Below are 24209 nucleotides of genomic sequence, written 5' to 3' on the forward strand. Positions count from 1 at the left end.
AAAATGGAACAACTGAAATATTACAGTAAGGCTGGAAAATCCTGCAGATGGTTACGATCATCGTTTCATAAAAGATATTATTGTGCTATCTCCTAACAGAGATAAAATAACAAAATGGCAAGCAACAAAGATCGGAACAGCTCTGAAGAATAGCAGCCTGCTTTATCTCTTCCAAATGCTACAGTAGCAGTGGCAGCAGACAGTGTATTGCAACCAGCTGACACTGGAAAGCAGTCCTTACACTGCACAGATCGAGAGGAAAAAATTAAACCCTGACCCCACAAAGCAGTGAGCACTTGAAGCTCAGCAACAGATGTGTCAAATGTCTTATCCCAACCAGGAGTTAACTGATGTTATAAATAGTGCTCTGAGGAAGAAAGAAAAAAGGCCAAAGCCACAAACCCAAATTCCCAAGCAGGTAATTCTTGCATCCAAAGCACACTGCACAGCTTCGCTTCAGAGCTATTTTCCTTTAAAAAGTGGGCTTGGGTGTTTTACATGTACATTAACACAGAGATAATTTGATTTCAGGCTACTGAGAGATTTCCTTCCTTTCATGTTTCAGAAGAACAGGGCTGCAAGCAGCTAAATGAGATCTATAGATTACAGTAGAAGAAAGGCTAATAGAAGTGCACAGCTACATTCCTGGGTAATAACCCATGTTCGGTAATTCCAGGCCTCCAGTCCCAAGGTTTATGAAGGCATTTCCCATTGATGCTTTTAAGATTAATGCAAATAAATGCATCAAAGGGAAACAGATCTTTTAACCCATCTGAATCAAACACTTCACATTGTACTCCAATAAACAATCTGTCATTGTTAGGGGAAAAAAATCACAACTCTTGTGTTCAAAGCAAGCATCTTTCCTGTGGTTTTCCTATGGCTTCCAGGAGGAAAACAAAGAGCAAACCTCTCCCATCTTCTGAACATGCATCTTGTTTAACTCTCACTGGCATGCCTGGTGTGTTGTGCAGCTTCTGCATCAGCCCAGAAGGAAACCCGAAAATATTTATACGGACAGGAAAGATAAAGTGTCAACATGCATGTTTAATTCTTGAAGCCACTAAATCAAATGAATTTTATTAGCTGCTTACCAATCAATCCTACCACATTACTCACTTGTATTTCAACCCCTCATTAAAACCAGCCAGATTTAGACCCTGCATTGCTTTAAATCAGGACCAGTATCAACGAAGAGGAGATTAAAGCAGTATGAAAAGAGGGAAGAAACAGAATGAGGCCCACTAGCTCTAATTCTCTCCAGTAACATCTGTCTCATTCTAAATTAAGTGAGGTTTTTTCCACCAAGCTAAATATGGAAGCCCGAGGCATTAAGTAAACCTACTCAGACCGGAACTATGGACCTGCTTTCTGCAGTTGTATGTGCAGATAAAGATGGCTCAGACAGACCCTCTGCTGTTTCAGCATCTGTAAATTTAAAATGCAATCCAAGTTCATTTTACACTCATAAGTTTAGGATGAAATCCAAGTTTGTCATGGTTAACACCACAGCTGTTTTAGTGCTACAAGACAAACACGCATCTGAGAACTGATAAATTATATCTGAGCAAAATACAAGTACTAAGCTCATCTTACGTCTTGGATTGTCATTCAGTTAATGCATAAACATGTAAGAGCAGGAAAAACAGATACATTTTAATGACAGCCTCAAAGAGACTCATCATTCCATATGATGGAATTTGGCAAGTAACATCTCTAGCACTGCCAACAGAACAGCCTTTGTTACACATTGCAAAACATCCCCCTCCAGAGCCTTGCTGTCTGAGGGGCAGAAACAAGGCCACGAGAACTGCCCATTTCCTTCTCTGCATTCAGGTGCGAGGCACTGTTCCATCTTCAAAGCAGAAATCTCTCATCATCTGGAAGCATCTTCTGTTCTATCAGCCAAGCATGCTGTCCTCTTCAGGGTTATACCAGCAGCCAAAATAGCCTCCAGAGAATAACGTTCAGGACACGACTTGTTCATATCACTGGGTAAATCAAGCAGCCATAGTAACCCCATTGATTCGTGCACATTCTAATGCTCTTTACTCATTTAGTGCTTTCGCTTGCATGGAACAGAAGCGCAGTTCTGTACTTAGACTGTTTGTTACATTCATCTGCTTATCAAAAATGATTTTTATGACAGCACTGCAAGTAACAATTTCACAACAAAGATTTGATTATTTACTGTAAGAGCTATTTTTGAAAAAAGACAGCGCAGGCTTATAGCTACCAACATTTGAACATCTGAACTGGAGATTTCCCTAATAGATCTCTCTCTCAGGTTCACTTCCTCTTTTAGGAAAACTTCAGCTAGAATAATTCGACTGTCTCTCATATCACTAAGGAAAAAAAAGTGTGTGCTTCTCCCAGTAGCAGGTGACATAGGAGACAGAGTCAAGCAGCTTGCTATCAGTCAGCAATCCCACAGCTGCCAGCACAGTGCAGAGGTGCTGGATGCTGTCTCTCTTCAGCTTTGCATGCAGCTCAAAGGCTGCACAGGTCACCACAACCTTGCAACCACCAACATATTAACAACATACTGAACCCCAAGGGATTTCCCTCTTTCCTATTCCTCATTTCCTGCCTATAAAGTGTGCTCCAAATTTGCCTTATCGTAAGACTCCATCTAGACTCCATTTAGAACTCTACTACTGTGCTGCTGCTCCTCTTGGATCTGCAGTTCAGAACAACAAAAGGAAACTTCATGCTTTTGCTACTGGCATCCAAACAAAATGAAAGTGAGTTTCTGAGACAAGGAGAAGGTGAGGTAATGCAATACCTATTTCCTAGAAGATAAACTCAAGTCTTAAAGATAGCCCTAACTACAGACCTAACCTACTTTTCTCAACACTTAGAATCCAAACGTCTTTACCACTGGATTCTATCCCATCATAGCAAAGAACCACCAAAGAGCCTTAAATACAGTCGGTCACAGGAAGAAGTGATACAGATAACTTCCTCAGTGGCATGCTGAATAAGTAAAGATTTTCTTTCTGTTCTCCTAATTCAAGACAAGAAATCCAGTGGTTACAGCTGAACACTCTTGTACCAGACATGGAAAAATGTTAATAGTAGAGGCAGCAGAAATCTCTGCATTCAATTCTTTTCTAAAATAGCAGGACCAGTTGTGCACCTTGGCCTCGAAGTCTTTGAGTGCATTGAAGTGCTGCACTTGAGGGCCCTTCTGTTTGCAGCCTGATAGCACACAGACTCAAGCAAGCATTTGGTCTAACTGAATCCTAGCATGAGGTTGACCCTGATCCAAAAAACCAGTAGGAACTGGGAAAAGTACTGTACTTAGGGGCGTCAACATCAATTATCATTTGGAAAGGTTATTTTCTTCCCGATAGCTATATAGTTAGACACTGATTTCATCCCTTTTGAGGCAATTCTACTTTAGTATCTTTGACTAAATCTTAATGCTTTTTGTAGTTTATGTTGCTAATCAGTAATATTTCCTCTTTCCAGGAATGCACTTATCACAATTGCTTAATTACAGTTATTTGGATGCAGAAATAATTCTTCCAGATCATTAAGTACCTGCTCCAAGAAACAACTTTCTATTCAAACATTCCTTTTTAATAAACATTCTGCTGATGACTGCTGAGTGGGAAAAATAATGATTTTGCTTTAACTGCCTAGTTACTTCAGGAGTTTAAACAAGTTCCTTCTATTGTATCAAAATCCTGCCCCGTATGAGCAGGAATGTCTTCCAGCTACAACACTTAACTTACTTTATTAAGATTCTATAAGCAAGAGATGAGTAGCAAGCAGTTCAAACAGCAAGTGCAATGTAATCTCTGCTCAGAAACCTTCCCATGGAGACTAGAAATGGGCAATATACACACACCTTCAGTTTGGACATCTATAAAGATGACAACGTTTAATGTAAAAGTAATTAAATAAGAATAGAAATAACCTTATTAAAAATCAGCAACATGATACTTCTGGTTCAAAGGATTATTTTAAAAGAATACTTGGCTAAAACCATAATCTACCTACACTGAGAAAAATAAAATGCTACACAGAAGGGAGTGCTATTTCAGGAAAGCAAACAAAAGAGTACTGCAATATTTAATCCCATTATTCACCACAGAAGCCCAAGGTTTAAAACAGACTCAAAGTAGAGAGGTGAATTCACAGCAGCCAAAAATGCTTGTGGTCATCCTCTAAGCAACTGGAGGACAGGCCTTTGGATCTCAAGAAAGGCTTTGACATAGCTGGCAGGGTGTGAACAGAGGAAGACATCTCGTAAGTGTGACCGTTACTGCAGAAAGAGGACATAGTCACAGATGTCAGTCTAGCTTGTTCAGATACAGAAACACCTCAGGAAAGCAGAACAAGCAGCAGGTCATGAACTGAACACTCAGAGTCCACCTGCTGTAAATGCAGCTGTAGGAGGAAGTCCCGTAGCAGGAGACCCTTCCTGCACTGAGGGTCAGAATGAAACTAATTGAGAATTTTGACAGTAGGAGAGAGACAAGGATCAGAGATGGTGTGAAGTCAAACAAACGATTGCCATCCATCTTGTCAGTAATCAAAGAAACGTTCACACCTAGCACTTGAATTTTACATTCATCAGCACCTGAGCACTGAACACAAATCAGAATTAAAAAGGCTCCAGTCTAAGTTCCACATTTTTAGTATTTGCCATCCTACCACTATTTGAAAATCAATTTTAGTTGGCCTTCCATAGCCTACAAACCAACGTATTTCCACGAGGTATAGAGATAATCCTAAAAACAAAAGTGTAATATATTAATAACATACATAGGAACAAAGCAGCAAATTACTGAAGAGACGCTTGGTAAGCAACTGTAAAAACACAATACCTTTTACAGAGTTCTTTTCTTGCAGTGGCTTTATGGTAGAAATTCTCCCTTGATTTGATGATAACTCTGTCAGAGAAACAAAGAAAGGAAAAAAAGACACTTATTAAATCTGGGGAGAGTAGGAAGAGGGAAGTATATGTAGATAATTGATACTGTTTGTACTGTACAGGGGAAATGCGTTTTGTCTTCACTTATTTCCATTCCCTGAGTCATGCTGGTGCACCAGACTCCTGTGTTACTTCAGGTACCGATCCCACCATCACCTGAGACCCTCAAAGATCCCACAGAACTGGTGTACAGCAAGTAAGCTCTACAGGAAGCGCTCTTTGGCTACGGAGCCCTTCCAATCCTCTCGATTTCTGTCCCAGTACCACCAGAATTCCATGCACCAAACAGTTCTAAACATAGAACTTAATTCCAAGTGCATTTCATTTGCCATTGATTCATACATTGAAAAGCAAAAAACGTTACCTTCATAAGCACACACCACAGCATTTTCAGTCATCCGGGCCTAAATACCATCTAGTGACTCTAAAAATGTCAGCTGTGGATACATAAATACGTCTCATGCTGCTTGACATTTTATCTTCTAGCAGCAAGGAATACGAGAAATCAGGACAGGAAGAAGTTTACCAGAAAGAGCTCAACACTTTTCAAGATCTCTTCTTTCGTTTGAGCTTTAGGTGCGCTCTTTGGACAGGTAGAGCATGGGAAATTGCACGGCCATTCCCTGCTGCTCTCAGACAGTTTGCTTACTGACAGTCTTGCACAAAACAGCCCATGAAAGGCGTTCTGGGCTCCTAAGCAGATTCCTCCCCTGTGCATAGATACAATTACACTGCTACACGTGAGGCAAGTAGGAAAGTCCAGACTGTATGAGACGCACCAATGTGACGTGGCCAGACAAGCAGACTACTTCTCAATTCAGCCGCAGTATTTACAAGCAAGTACTGCAAAACCTTGCCAGCAGAAATGGCAAGCCTCTATCTTCGGTTCCTTCTGTCAGCTGAGCTTCTCTCTGGCTTTTCTGGCATTATAACAACTAACAATGTTTGTGCTTGACATGGGTTATACGATAATAGCAGAACTACCTGCAGAATCACAGCTCCTACCCTCACTGCATGCGTACAGCCCAGAATTTAATATTTCCCTTATTTACAGTTACAATTATGCAGGCAGCATAGTTTTGGTTAACAACAGATTTACACAGATGGAAACGAGACCAACAGAAAAGAATTCACTTGGTCTAAAGTTAAATCTGTCAATGTCTTGTCTGCATTGACCACAACAAGCCATGCCCTCCAGCTGTGTGTTTGCCTCAGCAAGGCCTTCGCCACAGAGAAATGACTGGGAGTGCAGGCAGAGCTGAGCTGCATTCCTTGTGCTGCATTCTACACCTGCTGTGAATTGCTTTTCTTAACCAAGAGACAAGGGGATGAGCAGAAGGAATTTCAGGTCCTGCCGAATCCCCTTCTTCCTTCACCTTACATCCTCCTTTGCCAAATCGCTGTTTTGCTTCTCTGGGACGATTCTGACTGACAACATGGCTCTGCTTCTATAGAAATCGCCAGACAGGAAACATGAGGTACCCACATCACACAGCTCCGTGTGGGCACACCGTCTGTCACAACTCGCAGCAGAGCATACCACACAGCCATGGGAAGCACGAGCTCCGCGCTGAAAGATGCGATACAAACACAGCCACCGCTCCACACTTAACGACAGCAAAACCGCACACGCAGTCCAAGACAACCCACCAAGAGGTGAACGACCAGCTGTTTGATACTCTAATATTTACACTCAATTATCGTCAGAAATTCATTTAAAGCAGCATTACTTCTGTGTTACATATGAGCTTGGAGTTCCTTTATAAACTCCTACTCATTCTTAATTATAATGTAAATCAGTGGATCAACATCAAGCAAGCAACCATTAACTAAACCAGCTGATAAAAAACACAGACAAAGTTCGGACAGAAGCAGTGGCAAAATGCCCAGAACGTCAGAAAAAGCCTCTTAACAGCTCAGTCAACATGGACAGATACACCGACCTTTCAAAACAGATGCTCTGGGTAATAACAGTCACTGCCAGTAAGTTGTATATAAATACTGCAAAAAGAGGTAAAAAGCCCATGTATCAGTACACAGACACGGCACAGAGAAGAACTGGGGCTTTTTAAAATGTCAGAACTGAAAAGCTACCATAGGCAATGAAATGTCGCTCAAGTCATTACATGCAGAACGGTGATATAAGTCATTTATTAGGGTAACGATGGTTGAACTAACTTTGTCAAACTATCTGCACCTATTTCCTGGGGCATATTAGTTTGAATGTGCCATGCCTTTATCAACAAAAACTTCAACAAACACAGAACTACAGAAGCCAACAGGTGATCACTTCAGCATAGTATGATCCGAGCAAGTTACATTTAAGCCAATCCTTTAAGTGAAGGAAGCATCATAAACTTCTGTGCATTTGGAGCATTAGTATTTATAAGAAGCCCAGACAACATTTAATATAAGACTAAGATTTTCTCCTGAACAAAGTTATATTGAAACGACAATTTCTCGATAGCCACAAATCTAAATGACATTTCCAATATTTGTTTTCCACCACATCATATAGATTAGCAAACATACACAACTGGTGAGACTGGCAAAATCCACCAGGCAGCCATGAATTATACATTGCTAACAGGATTTCAAGTTCATACTATCAAGATTCTGCTGGCAGAACGTCATACCAGTCTCAATGGACATCTAGGAACTAAAGGACAGGTAGGCATGCACAGAAACAAACAGCACACGGGCACGTATAATATACTACATGCATATGTAATAACCGAGACCTCCTCAACATGGTCTCCCAAGTATTCAGCAATAACATTGCTAAAAACAGCTGAATACCTTTTATAAAAATTTAAAATTTTACAGCTTAATATGCATAAGAATTCATCACAACCAATTAAATTGAAATGCAGCACTCAATCACTTTTTATGCAAATCTGAAAAAGGAAGCTTACTACATAATAAGCAGTTTGAATGTAGCTGATCAATTACTTGTTTCTGTTTTCCAGCATACTAAGGAGATCCCCACTGAACACAGCTTTTTATGGGGCAGCCAAACTCATCTTTGACAGTGAAAAATCATTCTTCTTTGAAATACATTTGCTGAAGAATGCTGCGGTCAATGCAGATTTTGACAGAGTCAATCAGTAAGGTTAATTCACTGTTATGTAAGATAGGAGTTATGTTTAGTTTCCCTTAACAGCTAACACTTTTTTGTACCTCTTTTCATTTACCAACTTGTTCAAACATAAGTTAATATTAACTTAAGTTTGAATTTCAGGATAAGAATTACTTTGGCTAGGAAAAGTAGGTGCTTCGCAGAAGATACCAATTCCCGATAATTGTAACTGTACCATGAATTTACCACGACCAGATTTAATTTTAACATTTCAGAACGATGTAAATACCATTAGAATGGTTAAGAAGTATGGATGTTCAGACCAGTCAGCCCCAACCTAGACATCATGAAAAGCCAAGTGACCTTTGCTTGCTGAAGGCTTCAGCTTTACACAGCTCTTCTCAACCCATCAAGGAGACCAATAAGGGCTCAGAGTTGAGAGAAATGGATTCTGAGCTTCGTTTCTTAATTCAAGGTCATTGTCTTGGCACAGGGGACCAGCAGAACACGGGCTAGACAGAGAAGAGTGACAAGATCCCAAAGAAGATCGAGAAAATAAAGATGATCTCAGAAGGAAGAGACAAGAGGAAAGAAGAAAAAGGTTTAATTTGTAAGCAGACAAGTTCAACACCACCTTCAACAGAAAAAAAAAAATCAGCAGATTCCAGCTGTGAATTCTGCTAAAGGATTGTACTTACATTTCTTCAGGCAAGCTACTCAATTCACTGCTACATTTAATTGAAATACCACACCAAAAGAAAGAAATTAAGCTCTCCTATCTGGCCCCTATTTGAAAATGTTTTGATGTAAGGAAGAAAGGTGCCACCTAAAGAAAAAAGGTAAGTTTAATGACTCTGTGTCACAGCTACTCTAACAGGTTTTAAACTCATTTCACAGCCCAACTATAAAATTACGAGTGTCTTTAAATATTTCCTTCAGCAGCCACACACTAAGAGCCTTAAGTCTTCTAAGAAGTCGATCTTTGTGGGCAATTTTAATTCAAAAAGAAAACTGAAATTCACAATTATTATGGTATAGTACTTGATAGAACAGATCAGCTGCCATAAAACAGCACAAGGCAGTCACAATTTCATTACATTACAAGAGCCAGAAGCACTCTGCAGCCAACGTTGTCAGATGTGTCTGGGTCCATCAGACATCCTCCCAGCAGGTGAACAACGCCGTTCCAGCTGCCAGCAGCTAACATCTGCTGGCTTGGCAATTAAGCCGGCAAGGTCTCTGTCCTGAACAAAGGAGAGCTACCAGATATTCTGTCAGTTGAGATTCAGGGATTTCCCCCCCTATTTTCCAGGTCAAGATAAAGCAGCCGCAAGGTAGCGTTAGCTCACAGACACGCATGTCTCCATATTCACAAAAAGATTATGCTAGTACCTCTCATTTTATGTTGGATGATGCATGCTAAACACACTTATTAACATATCTTGTTCCCTGGCATTTTCAGTTCAACAGGTTTAAGAATGGTGGAGTCATAACATTTTGTTGGGTATTATCTTGGTTTTAAACACCAAAAAAAGAGTTCTGGCTCTTATTTTGAAAAGGTTAAGGGGTGACAGCAGTAGGAATCTGGTTATCCTGGCATTACTCAAGCAGAGTTATTTGCTTTGCCAAACTCTTTCCATTTTTATGACTGCTCTCATCTCTTTTTCCATGTACTACTTTCTCTGCCAATATAGAGAAATTTACTATGATCCTGCTGTAAAGAAACTGAAGCAATTTCCTAATACTCACACAGTTTTATATTTTTCATTAAGGTCAATGAAGGGAGATTAAACTAAATCATATTCCTAAAACACTGGCAAGTAATCATCTAATTGAGAACAGTTTTTCCCGTTGCTTTTTCTAAGAAATATTATGGTGTGGAGTGCTTGAGAAAACCTCAACAAGAAATGTTCAGAGAAAGCACAAGCCAGCAGAAAAGAAAGGAGAGGAAGGAGAGGGCAGACTGACCACTGGAAATCTGGCAATTACAATAAACCAGTTAATCTAGTTCAGTGGCAGCTTGACCTTACAGAGTCCCAAATAATGCATTTTGTCAATAGTGGGATGCAAAAAAGAGATGAAAGATGTCTCTGGAAGGTCAGTAACCCACTAAGTACAGCGGCAGCAAAATGGAAGAGTATGGCACACGTTACAAAGCCTAGCAATGCAACATGCTGACACCAAATAAATTGGTGAGTGGGAAGAACACAAGAACTGGCAAAAAAAGGCTCCTGGGAGATGAACACTTCCAGCGTAAACAGCAGCAGTAGTGCCAAGCGCAAACTGGCAATGTAAGCACATGCCAAAATGTATTTGGAGCTACAACCAGGAGTGTCAGTAAGCTCCTGAATAATTACATTTCTCCCTCTCAGTGTACTTGTCTTGTGGCTGCTGTGATAGCCTACTTACATAAATATTAGAAGGCATGGAAGTAATAACAGGCATCTGAAGTTAATGTTTTTGATACATGATTTAAAGACTGCTGAGAACTTCTTTGTTCCTAGGCAGAGAGAAAACAAACAAAAACAAACAGAAGCTGGGAAACAAGGAAAATAAGGTCAAAAGTGAAGGTGCACACTACATCTATATCTACAATAGACAAGGCAAATACATAATTAATACATATTTAATATAATTAATACATCATTAATATATGAAATAAACAGATTAACAACTTGCAAAAATGTGGGTCATGCTGCATCTACTTTTGCTCCTAAAACAAAGAGAAATAAAATGAGAACAAAATAAGTCAGAGGGACAAACGTGGGCACAGGATGTGTTTCAAAATGTGGATGCACAATGCACTCAATCTTCCTGATCTCAGATGTCATTGAGATACTGAGACTTGCAGAACCTTTTTGTCAAAGTACACTGCTTGCAGTTCAAACTCACCCTCCACTCACCAGAATGGAGCAGGCAGAAAGGAAAGCAAGACAGCACGGGTAGCCACAAAGCAGGAGGAAAAGCTGGCAGATCTCGTTTCAGCTCTGCCAGCCAGGACAGCCTTCTCCTAACAAGCAACAAACGACAAAACCAACCAACAGGCCTGACTGTCAAAAATACAAAAGCAACAGCTCTACCACACAAGTCTTATTTGCATCTTAAATGTTTATAATCTTCAGATTTAAGAGACTGAGCATGGCGGCACATCTGCTGTTAGTCTGGATGCACGCCTTTTAACACGAGCAGCTAAGCGACTGCAAACACTGCAGTCACAACAGTTCTGCAGGGCTTGGGAAGCCAGCTCCCAGTCTGACTCCATCATCAGGAGCTGTGGCAGACCAGTTCTGCTCAGATGCCAGTTTTCTCCTCTCTAATTATATTATTCCTTCTGAATGATTCAGTGACATCTCCAGTTTCCGTGGCATTAAAAAAGCAGCGAAAAAGCTGAGGCCAAAATTCTAGACTCAAAAATCCTCAGCTCGACTAGTTAATTATTAGAAAATAATACATGTCATGAAGGCATCTTGGAAATAAGCAAGATATTTTAACTTCAGTGCTACACAGGTTGTAGGTGCTTCTCAGATGTGAAAATATACAGATATTAAATGGATCCCATGAATACCATATTGGACATGACACTGTATCAGCCTTGCAAAGTTGCACACAAAGCTATTTGTTTATAACATGCTAAAATTATTGTAATGAAAGAACAAACAATGTTTTTGCTTGCTGTTAGAATGAGGTAATCATCCTTAGTGGGCTGAAAGAACTTTGCAAAGCTGCTGAGCATTAAGCTGTCCATAGGAGGTTAACGCGTCCCCGGGACAAAAGCTAACAAGCTGCCATTCCCTCCAGCCCTCCTATGGGTCTTACCGGTCCTCAGAAAGGAAGATGGCCCTTTCCATCTGTCCAAACACTGAGAGTCTCCACCCTGCACTGAAACTATGTTATTAGCATACTTCAATTAATAGTACTTAGGTTTTAATACTGTTGACCATAAGTTTCTGTAAAGCTATAGCATGTGTTTTCTTGAAGTTGTTATATGCATAATCTTATTACTAAACCTAGTAATCTTTCCAACTGTTAACCATGCACAAGCGCCACATAAAGGCAGTGAGAAATCAGACTGTCCAAGAACTGCTTAATTTCAGGCTAGATGTTAATTAAAAGAAATCAACAATCCTATGAACATTTAAATTGCTAAGAGATTAAAAGCTCACATTCAAGAAGAATCAGAACCTATGGCTAAGGCCAGAATCAACCTAAATAGTATTCCACCGTGTTCACAGGTGTTGAGACCTGTAAATTGCAGTACCTTTGTTGGTACAATTCCCAACCACATCTTTTCATGAAAAGTTGTTTAACAGCATGACAGAGCTTTCGTTAGGTCTCTGTGACTTACACTTTTGAAGGGCAGGTTTTAATTGTGTGTGTGTGTCAACCATAAGCTCCATCCAAGTGTCATGGAAGCAGTCACTCCAATGAAGAGTCAAATGATTAACTTGGCTGCTGGAACAAAAGTTTTACTGCTGCAATTTAGTGAAACTGCTTGGTTTGCACATATTAAGCTGAATGGAATGACAGCAATGGCCATGCTGCTGGACACTGTGCTCTGCCAAGACTTCAAATGGATTTAATTTTTCTGTAAAAAATTCCATGCATTATTCTCATTGTATCTAAGATAGCATGATGGTACAGGGCATGCTTCATCCTATAAGACTCCTATGTTTTTTTGTCTGTTTCTCTTTCCAGCATAATTTCTGCCCACAGACATGACTAGGCAGGTTAACTGAATTAACTGAGAATTTAAGGAATAAGCAAGACCATTCAGGCTTAGTGCACTGCTTTGACAAGCGTTGCAGATTCTTGTAGTGGTAATTACTGTGATGACCCTGTATGTTTGAGAGGTGATTTTCAAAACAGTCACAATGGTTTGGTCACGATTGCTTTCCCAAATCAAAGAACGCACTTGGCTAGCATCACTCGAAAAATCCAAGTACGGAAGACGTAGAACTTTTTTTTTTTAAAAACATCCAATCACCAGTAAGAACTCACCATTAACATCACAATGCAAGTATTTTGTATTTAAGCAGCTTTTTCAACTACAGACTTCAATGTATTTTACAAGGTTAAGTGAAGTCACCATCAGAAATCGTAACAGACAACATGCTGTAATGTGTCAAGTGCAGAGTACGCAGCAAAACCTGGAATTAGAAATATTTTTGCGCTTTGATACCCATGTTGCTATTCTTTGATCCTCATGTGTACTCCTAAGAGCCAAAGTAGCTCAAAAGAAAATTGAAAAATTTGCATTGAAATTCAAAACCTGTAGATAATAGAACGTATTAATGATTTATGATTCCCTGTGCACACACACGCGGGTGCGTTCCCGCACCTTTACAGTAATTTTCAAAGCCTCTGTGACAAGTGACTAGCTGCAATCGCAGCCCACTGCAGGTTCAATGCACACGAGCCCCAGCAGACTGAAGCAGCCTTCTGCACACACTGCGTGAACAACCAGAAGGTTTTACCTTCTTCATTTCGAGTAACAGCTGCAGTCAAACATACAGGCTCCATCAGTGACTGTAGTTCAAATTATAACAGCAATGCTGAAACCTTATGTACCTATAGAAGAGAAATATTTTTGTGCTGTGTCTACATACCTTTAAATTCAGCTACTTCATTTTTATGTACGTAATATTCTTTTTAATTTATACACTAACGTAAAGGAGCAAGATTGCATCAACTCATCCTGCTGAGAAATTAAGACAATGTTAACTGGCTATAAAAGAGTTAGACTGCAGAAACCACGCAGGCTAACTCTAGAAAACTGTAACTAAGAAATGGATTAAGATTGTGTACTGAAGCAATGTAATACAGCAGGATACAACTAGATTGAACACTATCTAGTACAGAAACAAGCACGGGCTGTTGGCTGTTTGGGTAGGGGTACTGCACACGTCTGTGTGCCTCTGTTTGTCCCCACATCCACATACAGAATCAAGTGCAGTGGTGAGAACGAGGAGGATGAGACACGGTCACATTCTGACTCAGTTAGGGAAGTGGGAAATTAGAGCAAAATAAAAGCAACCACAACTGCCAAGCTGCATCCAGATCTGTGGAACTTTTAAAAATTATAGTTAAATGGAAAGAACTGAACTTATTTTAGGGGGCAAAGGAATACTTCCTTGCCTAGAGAAGAATACCCCCAGTTGGAAATGCAATCATTTTACGTTTTCATTTCATTAGAGAGGAGGTGATTAGATCGAATAGTGTAAACTGCACACCGTGTTCATCTTGAATAATACCTGGTAATAGAAGCTACCCAGTCATAACCTTGAGATTTCATTCCCCCACCACAGTTCTACTGAGTCTTTACATCCCCTGTAACATTCTGCAATAGCCACCTGGTTCCTCCCGCACATAAAACTGAGAAAGAAATCAGATCATTATAAAAATCCTACTTATACAGGAACACATGAACAAAGCTAAAAATGTCACTAAGTGCTGTGTTTTCCTTTCCATTTATTATACCAATTTACTCAGAATCATTCACCATGGGCAGCCCTCAGACTTAAATTTCTCCACTCTATTAATAAACATACTGCCCAGGAACACAGGTACTACACTGCAGACTCATTACACAGAAAAATTCCTATTTGTATGAAATTTATGCATACGTGTATAAACTGTGACAACATTTACTTCGAAGAACAAGCTGTGATAGTTAATGAGTTTCATTAAAGAAACGAATTGATGCAGAATCATGCGCTGTATTCACACCATTAGTCCCACAGGAGTAAAGGGAACTGCCACACCAGTGCTGCTGCCCTCGGGCCATGGCTTAGAGGGCATGAAATATCATGCTACAGTATCTAAAAATATGTAGAAATTGGAACAAGTTCAACTTTAGCGTAGAAGGCTAGCCTTAACTATTCCAGCTATTCTAGTACTCTAGACTCCTACTTTAACAGTGGCCGGTACCCGATGCCAAGGAAAAACACAAACAGACAAAACTACAGAGCTATTTTCTCAGGATAATGTTACACACAGAAAGAATGCAGGCTTCTATCCTGAATAACAAACCTAGATGTTCTGCTGCAGAGGTCGAAAACATCTACAGCACAGCCCAAATAGCACAGAACAGCACAGCAAGCGTTTTCTGAACTCCATGCAATTGTGGCTTGCAGTGAGATCCTAGAACGCTTAATCTTTCCACCCAGAGATGTTTTCTGAAAGGGAAGGCAGGGAATTATAGAATCCACAGCAGACTGTAAATGATGGAACATGGGGATGCTTCCGAACACTTCTGAGTACTGAAGGCATTAATTTGCTGCATATTTCCTATAATAAACAATATTAGGTTTCTCATGGAGAAATTGGCAAAGTGCCTTCGGATTCATCCTTGCTCCATGCCACAACACTGAGCCAAGAGCTCTCATTGTTTCCTTTGTCGTCTTCTTCTCAGTACTGTCATAAGCTTTCATGACAATGTGAGAAGCAGAGACTGGGAAGAGAAATTTGAGGCAGATTTTGGAGAATACCATATTTTTAAGTAAGCTACGCAGGCCTAAGCCACAAGGTCCTACATTTTAATGCAATGCAATCTAAAACTACTTTTTATTTTTATTTTTTTACAACCTAAGACAGTTCTTGTCTTCACTGTGTTTTGCACTTCAGATGTGTCTCCTAAAACTGCCTGTTTTGCCTGCAACCGCATTTGTTAATTTGTTCTGGAAGTCCTCCAGGATACACTGCCAGCATCTGCAAACATCACTTGGGATTTTCACAAGGCATGAGGATCAAAGTTCTAAATGTAAGCCCAACTGCTGCACACTTCACCATGGATAAAATTAATCTAACTCTCCTGTAGCAGCATCTCGCTATTATGAGCTGAGTGAGTCCTGTTTCTGTAAATACAGAAGGACTGGGTTTAATTACACCAACAGATTATGTTTGGATCTCAACTTTCATCATTGACAGTAACTTCATAATATTATGCATTCGGTGATAAACCAGTCTTTAAAACCTAATTGCAGTTCCGGTCCATGACGAGGCATTTGGAGTGTCTATCTATATGAGGGGTTCATATCTATTTTGATAAACAAAATGATGAAGGAGATTTAAAAACAAACAAAACCATAATTTCTGTACATTAAATCACCTGTTCTGACACACATACAAATACACATGATACGTGAAACACTGCCTGTGATGAACATGTTGAAGCAAGCATTATCCTGCCTGAACCTCAATCTATGATCATCTGTTCCACTTGTGCCTCTCATTTAAAACTGATTGCGAGTTGTTTATTCCCTTTCTAATATTGGGATCAAGATATGTAATGCAGCTCTCCCTGCATTACTGGATTGTGCTCTGAAGATATAAAAAACAGAAGTACTCTTCAGTCATTAGAATTGTCTAGTAGGGAATGAGCTCCTGCGACAGAAAGAGGCACCGAATGCTGGAAGCAGAACTGCCCTTGTTTGGACTGGTCACTGGATGGATTTAATTGACACACCAGCAGGTTCTTTTGCTGAACTCACTGCATGTACTTTGGATCTGCTCACAGACCAATCAGTGATGTTCAAATCTTGTTACCTGCCCCTGTAGCTTCATAGAATCCTACTGTGCAAATTATTATTTTATCCTTTTGGATTTAGTAGGCTAGCTGTGTTGCCTCTTCATGAAAACGTCGTGCACATCTCCTTTTTTAGCATTTCAGGATAGCTTATAATTAAGAATTATTTCCTAATATCCCTCTACCTATCATGCCATTAACCCCACACCAAGGAAACGAAACGGATCTGCCACGAGGCCTGTTAAAACACAGGAGGATGAAAATTAAACTCTTACGGCAAACCTTAAGGCTTCACTTCTGTGGCGGTCACTTAACATTTTTATGGGAAAACTGCCACGAGGAACGCTAGCCTTTAAGAGCAAACCACCTACTTCAGAGTCGACACAAACCTCAATCCTCCTCTGAGTTCAGGCCCAAGATGGCCCCAGCCCCGGCTCCCCAAGGCCCGGCTGCAGGCGGGAAGGCCGAGGGAGCCCGGCCTCCTCTGGAGGACACGCGCCCTCTCCTGGCAGGTCCAAGCACTGCTCCAGCGCGCCTAGTGCCCCCCGGATGAGGAAAACCCGGCCTGCCTGCTGCTAGTACCAGCACCCACTGCTCCAGGGCTTCTATTACAACTTTTTTTATTAAGCTTTCAAGTTCCATTAACCTTTCTCGAAGCTATAGCAAACATACAGAATAGAAATACTCCAAGTAACTCCGCACTTGTACAGCGGGTCTGGCCTTACAGGACAAATGGGAAAATCCAAGACAGCTAGGAAGTCTCAGTCATCACAATCTCCATTAGCAACCAAGGAAGGAGAGTGGGGGAATGTAGAATATAAAGCCTTGTCTGAGTTCTGATGCTTTTAATTAGCATTATTTCACAGGGTTCACAGAGCTCCCCTACTGAAGTAGGGTAAGATCTCCTACTCTTGAATTCAGCTCCCATTTAGCTGAACTGAAGGACTTCCTCCATGAAATTCACGCTACATTTTTTCTTTACCAAATTCTGTCACTCACAAGCAGACAGAAAAAGCAGAAGAGGTTAGGACAGGACAGAATGGCTGCCATTAAATATTAAACAGCACAGGTTTATTGGTTAGCGCCTTGAAGTAGGTTCTACCAGGCAGCCTGATAAATCCAGGTAGAGCTGCTTTGAAACCACCCCTTTGAGGACTGGGCTTAGAGCATCAGCAGAACTTCCATCGTGCTCTTTAACCTTATAGTTACAGCAGATTGAAAGTAATTGCTTGAAATATTTTATGTGACTCTCTATGTATTTCTTCTCAGTAGTTGCCATGGTATTTCTGCTTCCCCAAGCATTCTTGGGCAAACAATTTCCCCAAGAAAGTGTTCACAAAACAGCTACATTTGAGGAAAAATTAAAAATGTATTTGTAAAAGAAAGTGTTCAATCATTAATAAATTACATTTGATACAAGGAACTTCGATCCCATGTATCTCATGTCAAATCCAGACCATCTTGAATTCCAAATATTAAAAAAGGCTGTGCCTATGGAATGGAGATAGAAAGACTCTTAGAAAAGGAAAACTGATAATGGCAACTAGGTGTCACTTGATATTAAAAGTTAGAGTTCTATCGCTGCTAACAGCTAAAGCAGAGAGATCAAACTGACATGCAAAGTGCTGGACTTCGAGACAATAACATGAAGATGTTTCCTCGAAGAAATAAAGCAATGGATTGTTAAAGGGCAGAGGCCTTTGTGCCTCCTCTTCTCATCATACTGGCAGATAAATGCTATTCACTGCCAAGAACAGTGCAAGTCTACTCTAATCTCATAAGGAAATCCAAGAACTAATACTGCTTGATTCAGGAAGCAGGACTCTTAACAGGAAAAAATACTGCCTGGACTAACCAGGAAGGAAGGGCTTTTTGGTTTCTAAGATTTCTCTGAAGATTAAAGCAGACGCTTTCGCAAAGCGATCCAAGCAAAGATTTTTTTGAAGATCTCTGAAAGTGGAATTACAATGGAAATGGACAAAATATGAAACAAACTTTAAGTATAGCAGAAAAATGTACCACCTTTTCCCCCCTGATCGGACTGCTCTGCAATACTTTAAGAATACCGTTCCTGCACCTTCTTTCAGGTGCAGGAACAGTAAACTAGCATGATTTCTGCCTTCTACTTAACAGATCCTATACAGTCTCCAGCATACTACAGTTTCTCATACTTCCCCCTTCCTACAGCCTTTCTGCATTTTCCCCAAGGTCACTGCTCATGTTTGCACATTGCCCCATATGGAATTGCAGCAAGAAAACAAATGGAAAATGAATCCACTCCTGCAGAGAGACATGCTGCTCTGCGAATCAGCAGGGCAAGAACTGGGTCCTGGTAGATGCTGGACTACTATTAACTTGACACGCTACAAATACTGCAGTTAACAGACAATAATGCATCATTAAGTGTTACTGAAGTGACATTTCTGCTTCCAACTCACACACTTCTTGTTCTCTGTCCCTCTTTTCCTCCCTCTGCTTTCAAGAGAGCACAGAACTAAGTTAACACTGTTATAGATGTCCCATCCTGGACTGCTTTCAGGTTCTGTACCACCCATCCATTTTACCAAATCAAGAGAGGATTATAATCCTATTTCCATCCTATTTTCCCCAAGGAAAAGGGAAAAAGAAGGAATGTTTTTCACCTCATCCATTCCACACTGGCTGTAATTTTTGCACCAAAATGCTCATCAGAACTAAGAGCTTGGGCATGTCTGAACTTCAAAACAAGCCAGACATGAATTGTTTTCATTTATATCCACAGGAAACCAAGTCCATCTCAAAAGACTAAGCTTAAATTAATTTGCTATTCAGAGCTGATATAACACATGATTAACCTGGAAGATATAAAAAAATGAGTATGAAGTAGAGTATGAAATTTCTTCCATTGAACAAAATGGCTTAAAATTTCATCTTCATAATGGTCATATATCCAGAATACCCCTTACTCCATCCAGGCTTTAAATCTTGATTTTTCTGCCACCCATGTCAATCAAAGTATTGAACACTTTTAAAGCTGTTGACTTAGAACACTGAATATACAGCACCTCAAGCTGCACCAGTTTTATGACATCTCTATAACTGGACTGACTACCTCCGGCATCTGTTTGGGAGGCACAGCATAAGGCAGGTTCATCAGTTCAAACCTTGCCTATAAATAGATTCTGCAGATGCATTTCATAGTAGACACCGTAGACTCTTTATTTTCCATTTGAACAGTTTGCATCTTTTAGGTAACGCACATACATAAATACAAAACATTAACATAACAGCTTAAGAGATGCAATCTGGTGTATTTTAAGCTACATAAAAATTTGCTGTTTTATGATGGCATTAAAATGGTAGTTAGATTCAGCTGCAGGTTAATACACAGTATGCAGTTTTCATTCCTGTTTTACGCTGGGCATTAGCTTCATGCAGCACGCAGATCAGAAGGTTAACTTCAGAATGAGCAAGCGCTGCTGGACACCATGCAGTGCAGCACAACTGGCAATCTTCCCCCAGCAAAGCCACCGCAGCAGGGCCGTCTCATCTCATCATATGCCACAGGTATGCAGCTCTCAGCCACTCACCCGGCTCCCTACACTTTAAACAACAAATGCACTTCCCAAAGCTGAATTGCCTCTAATTCTAGTCATCCAATATTGTAATTATGTTTCTGTGGCATAGACTGTGGCAACGTGGAATGAAGCAGGCAGGAAGAGAAAGTTAACTGTAGAGCTCCATTTTCTACTGCAATCTCTTTGTTATAAATAAGGCACCCAGAAAGGAAGGACCACTATCGATGAATAGGTGATAGAACAGAAACTTAACCATTTGCTGAGGTCATTTAGTCTGTCAATATAAAAAAAAATTGAAACCCTCTAATTTAGTTCTTTACATGAGGCTCCTGATGTGAAAATCCACAATGAATTTTCAGCATTTAACTCCAAATAAAAATCAGTACTGTAGCTTAATAATTATCCCTCAGGTATTAAGTCAAACAAAGCTCAAATTCCAGACAGACAGCATCACCAGCTTTTTAGAGTTCAGGCAACTTCTTTGTTCAGACAGTAAATCAGAGTACATATCCCAGTTCAGCAAGTGAAGCCTGATGACCTATGTATTTTAAATATTATTTTATGAACTCTGCAGAGTTCTGTTCCAGACACAGTCTACATCAACCTAAATCAAGCATCCAATTGACAGATATAATTTGAGCTGTCTTTTGTCACCGTTTTAGTAATCATCACAATGATATCTAAAAGAAAAATCATAACTAAATTTCTGCTATGACACAATGTAATGAATGCTAACATCCTTCAAACCATTGATCTACAGCTCAGACACATGTAAGTTCTGTGTCCATAAGATGTATTTCTATACGCACACATTAGAAATCTCCACATTCTTGGCTCTATAAAACAGAAGAGTAGAACCACTCCCCTGAGATACATAAGCAGATTTTAATTTCATCCAGGAGAGTCTCAATCTTTCTCTTTGCAACAGAAAGCTCTCCACCCTCAACCCATTCTTTACAGCTTCCACATTAGTAGTATAATTGATGGCTTTGAGGCAATAAAGTCTACACCACAACACGTAAGGGGGAAAGAATAAAACAACACAAACAGCGTTGCCAGTAAGATTTTCTAAAAGCTATTCATACCTTGTATGACAAAATAAATATATAATATAATATACAATTATACTAAAAAATGCATCTTTTTCTCCTTTCTTCTGAACTCCACTGAGGATATTTTATTTCACTCCATATATTCTAGGCTCACCTATAATGCCATAAGCTCTGACTCAAAGAGAATAGCTCCTACTAACCAAAGAAATCAGCCCTGCCTACAGTCTGGGAGCTTTCCCAAAGGAAAACAAGCTCCATGGTAGAAGTCATTTGGAAGAGACACTCTTTAGTCACTGTACTCAACACAGTCTAAGTCACTTCTTTTGGCAGGAAGCACACAGGTAGGGGATGAGCACGTATACGCTCCAGACTCCCCCATCCCACACTTCCCAAGTATACTTAGGGAACCATCCACGCTGACCTGCTTTTCTTTTGGTTTTGATGTCATGCGCTACAAAACCCAGCGTGATGCTTCCAAGGACAGATCTATTGTGCTGTGCTGGAAATCCTCTCTAATAGTGCAGGGGATGCAAGCAGGAAGAGCAGCAAGTCAGCTGGCTGCTGTTAGCACCAATCAAGCTCCAAGGCCCTGCTACTCTGTAGTCAAGACTCTTTATCTAACCCATTAGTTGTACAGGCAAAGTGTATCGCAGCATTGCCTCTCAGCTCCTGTTACAGGACTCTTCCATTTGGAGTATTAAAAAACCCAGCTGATGAGATCAGTGTTGCATGAGGCATGCTCAAGAATGGAGGGGAGGAAGCAAAGAAAGGAGAGATACAATCCCTTTATCCCCACACACCTTCACACAAAAAGGAAACAAGTTTACAAATCAATTTAAAAGCAAATAAAGCACCAAGAGGCCACCGAGACAACAGAAAGCTATTTTAAAGTTCAAGGTACATTAAATATGGAGAGAAATAACACACAGCAAAGAACGCATAGCAAGGAAACAACTTCTATTGGCAGAACAAGCGCTTCTCTTCCTGTTCAGTAAGAGAACTGAGAAAGATGCCACAGAAGAAGAGTGTCAGTAAAATTACTAGGTTCCCCTTCGTTTTTCCTCTGCTCCTATTTCAATAGCCCACCTAAGGAAAGGAAACAGAGCCCTTAAAAAATTGCTATTGTTTTCTATGCCACAGTTTGCGTTGTTCCCCATAGAGACCTTACGTCCAAGGCGGCCAATCCTGACTGTGCAGAGAAGTTACTACTCACCAGTTTCTACTATCCAGGAAAAAAGAGTACACCTTGTTCTGGAACCCGATTTCTGGACTGTAATCCAGTTCTTTTACAATACACATAATGCATACCTATTATTCAGGAACTTCATATCATACATGAGCCCAGGATCACCTATTGCTGATCTACCTTGCTGCCTTCCTGACCTACACAAACCTATTTATATGCTCACATCGTTTCTAACATTTTTCTTTTTTTTTTGCTGAATGTCATACTTACTTACCAAAACCTTTGGATGTAGCAGTCAGATCATATTATAGCCAGCACCTTCGTCTAACAGGACACACATTTAGCATAATCATCTCCATTTTATACAGCAGACAGCACTAAAATAAGATTCTCTACTTATAACTGTACACCTTTGAGTAATGTCTCATCTTACACCCTAGTCAAGCCAAATTGTTTTATTTATGGACGTTGCTCTGAAAGTAATGCCTCTTATTTGTTTCCATGGAAACTGCAACAGATACAAAGAGCACAATTACATTATTCGCTCTACCAAATTCTCAGCTACAAAACTCTCTCAACACAGTCACCACCATTAGCTGTGTGTTTTTGCCTGCAATGAACCAGACGTGCATGCCGCATTCTTGAAAATCTGCACCAGCAGAGGTGACCCACAGTCACTGTCACCACTGCAGAAATGCATCACCCACCCCTCACTGTGCTCACAGCCACTGCTTGGCCTCCATCAACATTCAGCAAGCATCTAGGAAATGTTGATGGGTGCAGTTCTTTCCGCATGGAGGAGCTCAGTGACACACCTTTGCTCCATACACACTCCCATGTCAGACGCCATTCTGTCAGTGCCCCTCTGCTGCCATCTGTCACACAGCAACAAAACATAATGGGATATTGGTGGGAAGGTTCAACCTCCACTGCCATCCCACCAACATCCACCTCTGATGTTGTGGGCCAACATAATAAAGTAGGATGTGATACTTTTGGAGCAGCCCTAGTAGATCCATCCCATCTTAGCAGTAGATGCATCAACCCAGAGATATCATTCAGTTTGCTTTCTTCCACCACGGGGCACCCCCCTCCTGTTTTGGAGTCTTTGCACGCCCTGCAAGACCTGGTCTCTTCTCCAGGAATGGCTGTACCCAAAGCGGCTCTCAGAGTTATTCTCTTGCATGTAACACATACAGAGCCAGAGTTCTACTGTTTAAAATATTTCATTTTCATCATACCTGCTGGTTTCAATATTCAGAAGTTAGAGCACTGCTGAGATGGCATCCAGTGGGATTTCAGTGCTGAATGTAAAGAGGAATTACTTTAAAAAAAAAAAGGACTGCAGTGACTGAGTCCTATAGTCAGAAAATACTGCAGTTGCAAGACCTCTCCCATCAAATGCTGAGGATATGAGGCAAATAAAGCCCACACACGTTCCTGTCTTTCAGACCTGGCCAGATAAACCAACAAAATGCATGTGTGGAGAATTGACTGTAGAAAGTGCCAGATAAAAACAAATCCAATTACAATCACTATCAATAAGCAAGACTAATAAGCATGTTCTGTATGTGGATATTTTGCAGTAGATTACTCTGTCTTTTTGTCCTACATCAATATAAAGACAATTGCAGGAAAAAAAACCAGAAATAAGAATTGTTTAGACTGTATATTCTCAATAACAGGAGCTGATTTTTTTTCAGTTTAACATGCATCCACAGAGACCTAACCACAACTGTCATCACAGCAAGATTTTTTCAGCTGAGTAGCTTGGGAAAGAACTGACTTAATTTTCCTCATTTGTACTGTGCCAAGCACAGTATGGTCTCAGTCCCAGCTGAGGCCCCCAGGCACCGTCACAGCCCA

At 40.4% G+C, this 24209-nt stretch overlaps 1 protein-coding gene across 4 annotated transcripts in view; it reads right to left on the reverse strand.

Moving 5' to 3' along the window:
• Positions 1 to 24209, reverse strand: part of ARVCF (armadillo repeat gene deleted in velocardiofacial syndrome) — a 227007-nt gene that overhangs the window by 153744 nt on the left and 49054 nt on the right. For all 4 annotated transcript variants that reach the window (XM_021413325.1, XM_021413332.1, XM_021413333.1 and 1 more), the window contains one exon: positions 4839 to 4904. The gene's annotated coding sequence lies outside the window, so the exon portion shown is untranslated. The remainder of the gene's footprint in view (positions 1 to 4838; positions 4905 to 24209) is intronic.

The sequence above is a fragment of the Numida meleagris genome, chromosome 14, assembly GCF_002078875.1.
Source record: "Numida meleagris isolate 19003 breed g44 Domestic line chromosome 14, NumMel1.0, whole genome shotgun sequence".
Classification (NCBI taxonomy): Eukaryota; Metazoa; Chordata; class Aves; order Galliformes; family Numididae; genus Numida; species Numida meleagris.